Below are 9,426 nucleotides of genomic sequence, written 5' to 3'. Positions count from 1 at the left end.
AAGGACAAGAGGGGGGTATTCCCGTAACCACCCTCCGGCGTGAGAATAAGTATTGTTATGTAGAAGATAAGTACTTAAGTAAATTGAGATAGTACAGTGGGAGTGAATGAATACCTCATGCTGATTGAGAGGGTATTTATAGCCGAAGGGTGTGGGAAGGTGATTGGGCCAGCTGTCCTTTTCAGAAGATGCTCTCATAACCACCTGGACACGTGTCCTCTTTTGATCGGTTCGGTTTATACGTTGCATGTGCATGTATAACCACCTGGACACGTGTCCCTCTGTTATAGGTCGAACAGGAATCATTGGCCAAGTGTACGGTTATAACGGCCTTGCCAGGTGTCACTGGCTGATTGGCCGAAGGATCACGTATTGCCCAAGAAAGCATCTTGGCACTTCTTCTAGAAGGTGATTAGTTATTGACAGCTGTCCCAGAGCATTACCTCGTGGTCATTTACGCGGAGGGATATTCCCTCTTGCGGATGACTTTTGAGGGTGCTAGGGTGCTTCCGCATGTGTCGTGAGGGTGTTTCCTCCTCAGATGAATTATGCGAATGATTCATATGTCCCGCGGGTGCCTTATGAGGGACTTCTGGTTGACCCGCGGGTATTACTTAAGGGTATTTGGGTCTTTTTGGTACCCTACCTCTATACCAATATTTTGACAGTTGTGAGATTTATATATAGCCTCAATCATGGACATAAAATTCTGAAATGCTTACATCTTATAAAACGTTAATACCACAGTCCTTGTCAAGTCGATGTGTTTCATATTATTGTTTACGTTAAATATAAATACACAAGAGTTTAGCCGGTATACCCCAAAGTCCAGCCCTATGGTCACAACGTGTGGCCGATGCAACAAGGCCATACACATCTTATACTTCAAGGTGTAAGTATAAGTAGTCCATAATAAAATTTAAAAGTAGATTAATTTGTCTAAAGAGTATTGTATAATCTCTTACATAAACTTGGAATCAGACCTAAGAGCACGGACACAAACATATAATTGATCTCAACCAAGATCGATTTTTTCTTGTTATTATATTTTCTTAACATTAATTACATACCCCTAACCATTTATTTACACTGAATAACTTCTTAAGCATACTGTGATTCCAAATCGTACTTTCTAGGCTCTCAAACTATGATAAACATGCAAATAAACAAAGTTTAACTGATAACTCTAAACATTCAAACTATTCATTATATACCAATTAATTTAACTATTTCACTTAGTCTCTTCAACTTTTCGTTTAACTCATTTCAACATTAACTTTCAGCATTTTTTTTTCTTCCTCTTCTATGGTAGTTTGCAAGTTGCCGCACGTCGACAAAATAAAAATGTATCATGTTGTGACAGTAATTGCTTTCTCTTCGATTTGTTATTTGTTGTAATGGTGTGTTATCGGCCGTGTTAAAAGTCATTGAAAATTTGATTAGGATGCAGGAATCAAGAAAAAAAAAACAAAATAAATAAACAATATATAGAGGCAACAATCGTGGCGAGTTTATGGAACACAATTACACAAAGGTGGATATATGGGCTAAAACTTTAGCGTGTGACAACAAAATTAACAAGACGATTAAGAGACCAACCGACACAATGGGAGTACGACCTCTCATCTGAAAGCAAATGCTTTAACTAAAGAAAGAAAAACATGATCACGAATGATTGTCGTGCAATCAATCGATGATTATTCTTCATTTCTTCCCACAACACGTAACAAGAACGTTGCTATCATACCAAATCACAAACGAATATTACTAAATGATAAAATAATACAAGAACCTATATTAATATGTTATATGTTAGAATAAAGTTGTTAAATAAGCAGCCTAGTAAACTATGACAAATGCAAATAAAAAGAACAAATCAAGATTCAAGATCGACTGATCAAGTACTCCTAAAAATATACATAGAGCCTTGACCACAAGTCCGAAACCAATTTAGCTAGATCTGACCACAATTAAGTACTTTCTTGTCCATGGTGTATAAGCTCAGTAATAATTTAACTCCAGTTTGATTCACTCGATCAGGTTCGGCTCGACTATATAAAAAAAGTAAGATGAAGCTTGATTCCCACGCATTGATTTTCGGCCATTGATTTCAAATAAAATAAATAGACGGTGACATAATTGTAATTACATAACTTAGACCACTCACACTTTTGATTTTTTCAGGTTATGTTCACTTTTTTAAATCGCTGATATTTTTCATATGACACTATATAAAAAATATGCCATAAAATCGAGTATTTTATTCTCTTTAATTCAAGTAACTACCTTATTGCTATACTTTAAAAAAAAATCAACGGTTTTTAAAATCCCAGATTTACTGGAATGTGTGACTAATTTTATTTTGTTAATTATTTTTTTTCATACGCAATTTTTTTTCATACGTAGTTATTTTACTTCATGTGTAAATATTTTACGTAATTAATTCATAATTATTTTTATTCATGCTTAATTTAGGTTTCGTATTTATAATTATGTCACCACGTGAACTTTGTACGATAAGAAGCCTTTGATTTTAATTTTCATATTTTAACAAAGAGAACAAAAAAATAATATAATTATATCGAGAGAGGTACAATTCCTTTCACTAAAACTCATTTTAACTTAACTAATATGTGTGAAATCGGTGATTGTATGACGCTTTAAAACGTTATAAAAAATGCGAGACGTCATATTGACTGTCACCTATTATGAAAATAAGTTATTTTAATAAAAAAAACTCTGATTTTTGAAAGACGCTTTAGACTTTTAAAATGATTGAGCACATGCTACCGACTCGGAGTATATTTCAAGGTCAGATATAACCTAAACTGAAAAAAAAAAAATTTACTTGTTCGAATGCAAATAATTACGTTCAATTAATCATCAAGAAACATTGATCTAAACACAAGCTCTTAAAATTGAAATGAAACCAATCTAATACAATATCAAGATCGGATATAAACCTAAATTAAATGAAGCAAGTGTTTAAGAAAAAAAAATACAAATTAAAATAAAAAACCAGACTCTAAAATGGTGAATCTGTGGGTGCGTTTGTCTGTTGTTGATCAATATATTTATCCGTGAAGAAAAAAGCTTATCTTCTTTGGACTTATGCCCAGCCCGTGATTGTATGTCTCTTAATTTCCTTTAATTATTTTATTTTTACTTTTAAATAACATCTTTTACATGTGATTGGTCTGTTTGGCCTTGTTTTCCACCACTATATATACACTTGCTAGAAATATTATATATTTTACGTGTTACATTTGACTTCATGCATGTGATATCTACATTATTGAAGTTGATACAATTAAATTTTATATATTATAACTACTATATATCACACCCTTAACCCAAGGTAACAAGTTACGTGTATTATAACAATATATACTATATTCAATTCATCTTTGTTTGACAGAACTCCTCCAGATCTTGATCTCTTAAGCTTTTTGTTGGAATTTTTTGTTTTTGTGTGTTTTATAATCGTATATATAAGACTACCTTTTGAACCTGTGTACTACACGAGATTTGTCAAATGATAAAAAGTTATTTGCGTAGAATCATATTTTCATATGTTAGGAAGGTAAAAAAAGTTGTTTGCGAAAAGGTCCCAAACATTATAAAATACAATTTAAATTTCTAAAAACTTTGAGCCGATCGGATTAGTTAATTAAAATTTGTGAAACTATGGATAATGTCGTTACAACTAAACCTACTTCAAGATGTCCCTTTAACAAATGTCTCAAGTTTGAATTCAACTTCTATTAGTCTAATTTTGACTTTAACCATCGAGACTTGGCTAGCTCAAACTCTTTTATTGGTAGTGTATGTGAATTTTCTGGTAGCAGGTTCTCATATTCATATAAGATAAAAAAAATAAACATATATATATGGTTAAATTGTTGTTTAGCAACTTTGACTTTGTGTTGAACTATTAAGAAGTTTGACCTATTAAGAGGCAGCCTTTGAATTATTCAACATATTGACATGTGTCTTTTAAATGAACCAAATATACTTTCGATACCCTCATAACATGAAAGAACAAAACTATATAGTACCACTTTGATTAGCCAATGGTTTCATACCAATAGGAATGTCCAGCTCAAAGCAACCATGGTCCAGTAACTTTCGAAATGACTTAAAGAAAATGACGAGAATGTATCTATCACAAGCTCAGAATTGATTTCACGATAAGATGTGACGTTTTATTAATTTAGTAATCTGATATGTACCATATATTTTTCTCCGAAGAGTAATGATGCAACCTTTTTGTATGTTTGTTGATTTTAATTTTCTTGTATGTTTTTTTTAATATAAATCGGTGTGTTCATATCTAAAGGTTATTAGCATGATGTGTGCCCAAAATCGAATTATTTGATGTTGATTGACATGAACAAGCCATGTATATTCGTAATTGTCGAACAATGTCTTTAGGGTTTACTAACTGGCAACTGGTACTCTAAGCAGGTTTGGTACTCGAATCCAGTATAACGTATGCTGTGAAAGAACAAGGGTAATCGTGCATGTACTTCTCCTTCTAGAACGAAGACGTTAGTACTCTAAGCAGGTTCGGTACTTGAATCCAGTATAAGTATGCTGTGAAAGAACAAGAGTAATCGTGCGCACACTTCTTTTTCGTGAACAAAAACGTTACTAACAAGTAACTAGTACTCTAATTAGTAGGTTCGGTACTTAAATCCGTATAACATATATTCTGAAAGAACAAGGGTAAGCGTGCACGTACTTGTGCACCTCTCTTTCTAGAACGAAGACATTAGACTAAGCATAACAAAAACGATAAGAGCCATAAAATAATTTGAATACACACACACTGTTGCATGATTGTTTTATAAGTTATGTATTTTTTTGTGCAGGATTAGTTAAATTATGTGCGTAATTTATTACTTCATACGTAGTTACTTATATATGCTGTGTAACTATTTATTTCATGCATAACTATGGCACGGAAGCTAGGTCTTGATACGTTAAGCGTCATATGTATTAGATCTTTTACCTCTGTATATATTTGAAAGAAAATTTCTTTCATATCGAAATCAAAAGCAAACAGGCAAAGCTTCACCTATGTGTGTGTTTGTGTGTGTATTCGGTTAATACATGATATGTAAGGACATCAATTCACATGGTAACCTCGTTCATAAATAATTATACCATATAAGCTCATGACTTGTTGGTCTAATGATATGATATCCCTCATGTCCCGAATCGATAATCAAGCACGAACTAACGAATAACTCTCGTTTATATTAATCAGAAAATATTACTCAAAAAACTGATTACAAACTCTCAAACTCTAACTCGGTTTGATTCTTGATGAACCATAACTCGGTTAAATCATGTCCACACACTATAATGTCTAACCATAACTCGATTTATATAGACTAACCTAAATTGTGAGCCAATACATTATCTATTATAATTACAATACAATTAGGAAACATAACCAATTATGACTGACTTGCCATCATTGGTCCCTCAAATTCACCGACTTGAGTACTTAGAGTCCGGAATTACTTCCAACAATCCCGCACAAATGTAAGGTTGTAAATTCATATTAATGGATGGTTCGTGGGACAGCGAAAACAAGTTGGGGCCTTAGGCCCACGCGTAATTAAGGCCCCCAAGTCTAAGAAACATTATATATAGATATATTATAATGGGTAAATTAAACTCAAAATAATGTATTGGTGTGGTGGTAGGTTTTGTTGTTACTAAAGTATAAGTTATTAGTTCAAAACTTATAATAAGCAAAATTTATTTTATTAATAGTTGTCATGAAAAGGCTCCGAAATTGTGTTTCGATTTAGGTCTCAGCATTCGTTGAGCCGGCTCTATTCATATTGATACAAGATAAAAATGGAATTTTGCCTGTAAAAAAAATACATATGTAAGAACACCGATTCACATGATAACTTCATTCATTAATGCTCTTGTAAAAAGTTATTTATATATTTTTTACACGTGAAAAGACATGTTGTGGGGTTTGCATGAGGACTTTGTGGAACCTCATTTCACTTTCTAATGGTTTTAAATATTCAAAACTCATCAAACATAATTCTGAAACTTTTATTAAAGCTTCTCGCACCGTACATCACTAGCACATGCTAGGGACTACGACTATGGTAAAGAAGTTGCCGATATCCGAACAAAATATTTTAACTAGCTAGTAGTGACAGAAACTTTTGTTTTTATATGTTTAGACTGTTAAACAAATATCTCGTATCATAGAAAATTTGATTGCATAAAAAAGAAGAAAATGCTCTTTGATCTAAACACCCATACTTCCACGTACCCATGGCTAGTTTTTATTATCAAATTTATGGTATTTTAATTATATGGTTTCTTAAAAGTTATTGTAATCATGTGCATGTATAATTGAATTATTTCAATATCAGGTGAAGAGGTAGGTCCCAGCAGAGCCCAGTTGGACCCGCAAGACTCACCTTGAAGAGGGACGTCTGCGCAGAAACCAACTGGATCCGCAGGACCCACCATGCTCAGAGACGTGACGTCCTTACGCGCAGTACGCAAGCTGTTCCCGCAGGAAATGCCTCCCAATGGTGAAGGACTCCGCCTGTTCCCGCAGCTTCGGATACAAGCCATCAGGGAAGGCCACCCGCGCAGCAAGGCTACACGCACAAGGCACTTAGCTCTCAATCACTCAGTGTCACCTGAAGGAATGAGCATAGCCGGGAACAATCCTGCACAAGGGCGGGAGGGGGAATACTCCCGCCCAAATAAGCCAGTCCGTACGATACGGGAAGATCTTCTGTACTGTACCTGACGAGGTATGGGCAAAAGATCTGACTAAAGATACGACAGCTTATTGACAACAGTATGGCGAGCAGCATGCTCATGTACTGTATGTCACTATTAGCCGCTGCCTACTCACCAACTACTGCCATACCACGTGCATAGCCGGCAGTTGGTGGAAAAGGAATAGTACACAGCAGGCCTGGTCACTATCAGCCGCTGCCTACCCACCAACTACCAGCAGGGCACGTGCGTAGGCCACTGTTGGTGAAACAGGAATACTATTGCAGCCGGCCACACCTCCTTGGAAACCTACCTTCGGCTATAAATACCACAAATGGTATGACCATCATATCTTATCACATTATCATCATATTATACCTGATATCTGCTCTAGCAATATCTTAATATACATTTATATTTAAAGAGCAATCTAGTCTGATTCTCACGCCGGAGGGTGGTCACAAGGAGGAACCCCGCCTTCTCAGTGACAAGCTCACGGTGTCTGTTTTGCAGGTTATCAGAAGGACCATCTTTTCTGGGTCTAACCCCTCGTGGGAAACATCTATCTAACCCCCAGGTTATCCGTAATCTGCCCGGGGTCCGGTTAGTGTTTCTTCATTGGCGCCATCCGTGCATAAAGCTAGAACTTCATTTTTCTCCAGTTTTTTCAAACTTCTGGAAAGATGGTTAAAGAAACTCCGGTAACCACAACCCCAGCTACTGGGGGGAATACCTGCTACACAGTTTTTACAAACACTACCCCGGTTACCCAAGCCGGGGCAAGTGAAGTAAATTTTACGAACACTACCCCAGTTACCCAAGCTGGGGCAAGTGCAGTAAATAATCGCTCACTGGGAATCACCGATACCCAGTTAGAGAAACGAACAAGACTCTCCCGCCAAACACTCGATGAAGTTAAGGCATGGGTGGAGGCACGTCAAAAGGAATTCCAAGCTGAGTTGGACGAACGCTTGCGTTCCGTCCAACAGGCTGACGAATTCGAAGAATACTGGGACGATGACTCGGAGGAGTCCGACTCCGACGCGAACCCTCGCCATAGGGCAAAAGGGAAGCGTAAGGAAACGGACTCCCAACCGAGAAGGCATTTTGGAGAAGCCTTCAAACCAAAAAACACAGGTGGAAGTCCACGTGACTTCTCCAAAACATTCAGACTAAATGTTGCAAATGCAGGAATGTCCAAATTTGCAAGGGACATTGCAGAAGCAATTGCCCCAAAAAGTGCCAAACAAATGTCCAGCATAGGCACATATGATGGTATATCCGACCCAGATGATCATTTGAACAGATTCATGGCGGGGGCAACCGTCAGTAGTTGGACGGAACCCACGTGGTGTTACATGTTCCAAATGACGCTTGTCGGGGCTGCTAGAGCGTGGTTCGATCGTCTACCGATCAACCACATCTACGACTGGGCTGACTTCCAACAGAAGTTTAGCCAACAGCGAAAGTATACCGAGGAGCAATGGACAATCCTCAAGTGCATTCGAGAAAAAGATGAATCTTTGCTAGACTTCATCACTCGCTTCAATTCGAAGAAGCTAAGTCTGGGTAACATTAGCGAAGATCTTGTTCGCGCTGCCTTTATTCAGGGCGCGAACGACCCAGAGCTCATCCGCACCTTAACGGGTAAAGATGGCATGCCATCCACATGGGATGCCATCATGACAGCAGCTAAACGCTTTGCGGAAACGGAGAAGCAACTGGGTAGAGATCTCCCACAGAGCACAAACCTCTACACCCAGAAAACAAGAGAAGACAACGTCCTTACCGCCCGATTAAACAAAAAGCGAAAACTAGGCATTTGGCAGTCAAGGGTAAACTTTGACACCTCATCCGGCTTGCAGCATCGGTTAGGCGGAAGGGATAACGTACAGTCAAACAAGAACTCCAGATGGACGCCGCTCACCAAAAGCGTCACCGAGATATTCGCTACTGAGGAGCTCCCATGGCCAAAGCCTCAAATAATCCGACATCGTCACAATGCTGATCGGAGTAAATACTGTGACTTTCACAGGACAAAAGGCCACAACACCGAAGAATGCATAGACGTAAAGGACATGGTCGAAGCATTCGTCAGAGATGGGACGCTCGCGCACCTCGTGGCGCAATGAACGCTGAGCAGGCTGATGCGTGTAGAACCCCAGCTGGGGAAAACACGAATAAAAATTCCAGCTTCAATGTGGAGACTACATGCTGCGTAAAGAACGAGATCCCGAACCAGGTGCGTATCGGCTCGATGGCACTCCCATCCCAACAACATGGAAGGGAGCTCAATTACACAGTTTGCATGTAAATCAATTCCAAATTTGTAAAGAAAAGGCCAAGAGCCACTTCTAATGGAAATGATTCTCCTTAAAACATCGACGCTGATGATTTTACATTTATACTTTATGAACTATCAACACTGATGCCGGTTTTCACCGCATACATAAGTGAGTCGTTGCATGGGGAAGGCGGCAAAACCCGCATAAACCCAAAAAACGACAAACCTTCACGCAGGTCAGTTAAAGGGGAAAAGTTCAGTCATCCTACTAAATGAAAGTGCCGGTCTATCCGCATGAATCATGAGAGGAAACTGAACACTAACCTATTAACAACCGCGCGTCGAACGGTTAATTTATTCAACACGGG

Source organism: Bidens hawaiensis, unplaced genomic scaffold (assembly GCF_021521415.1).
Source record: "Bidens hawaiensis isolate Kalapana, Puna unplaced genomic scaffold, B.hawaiensis_p1.1 tig00006387_1, whole genome shotgun sequence".
NCBI classification, from domain to species: domain Eukaryota; kingdom Viridiplantae; phylum Streptophyta; class Magnoliopsida; order Asterales; family Asteraceae; genus Bidens; species Bidens hawaiensis.
Note: the sequence above shows the minus strand (reverse complement) of the source record.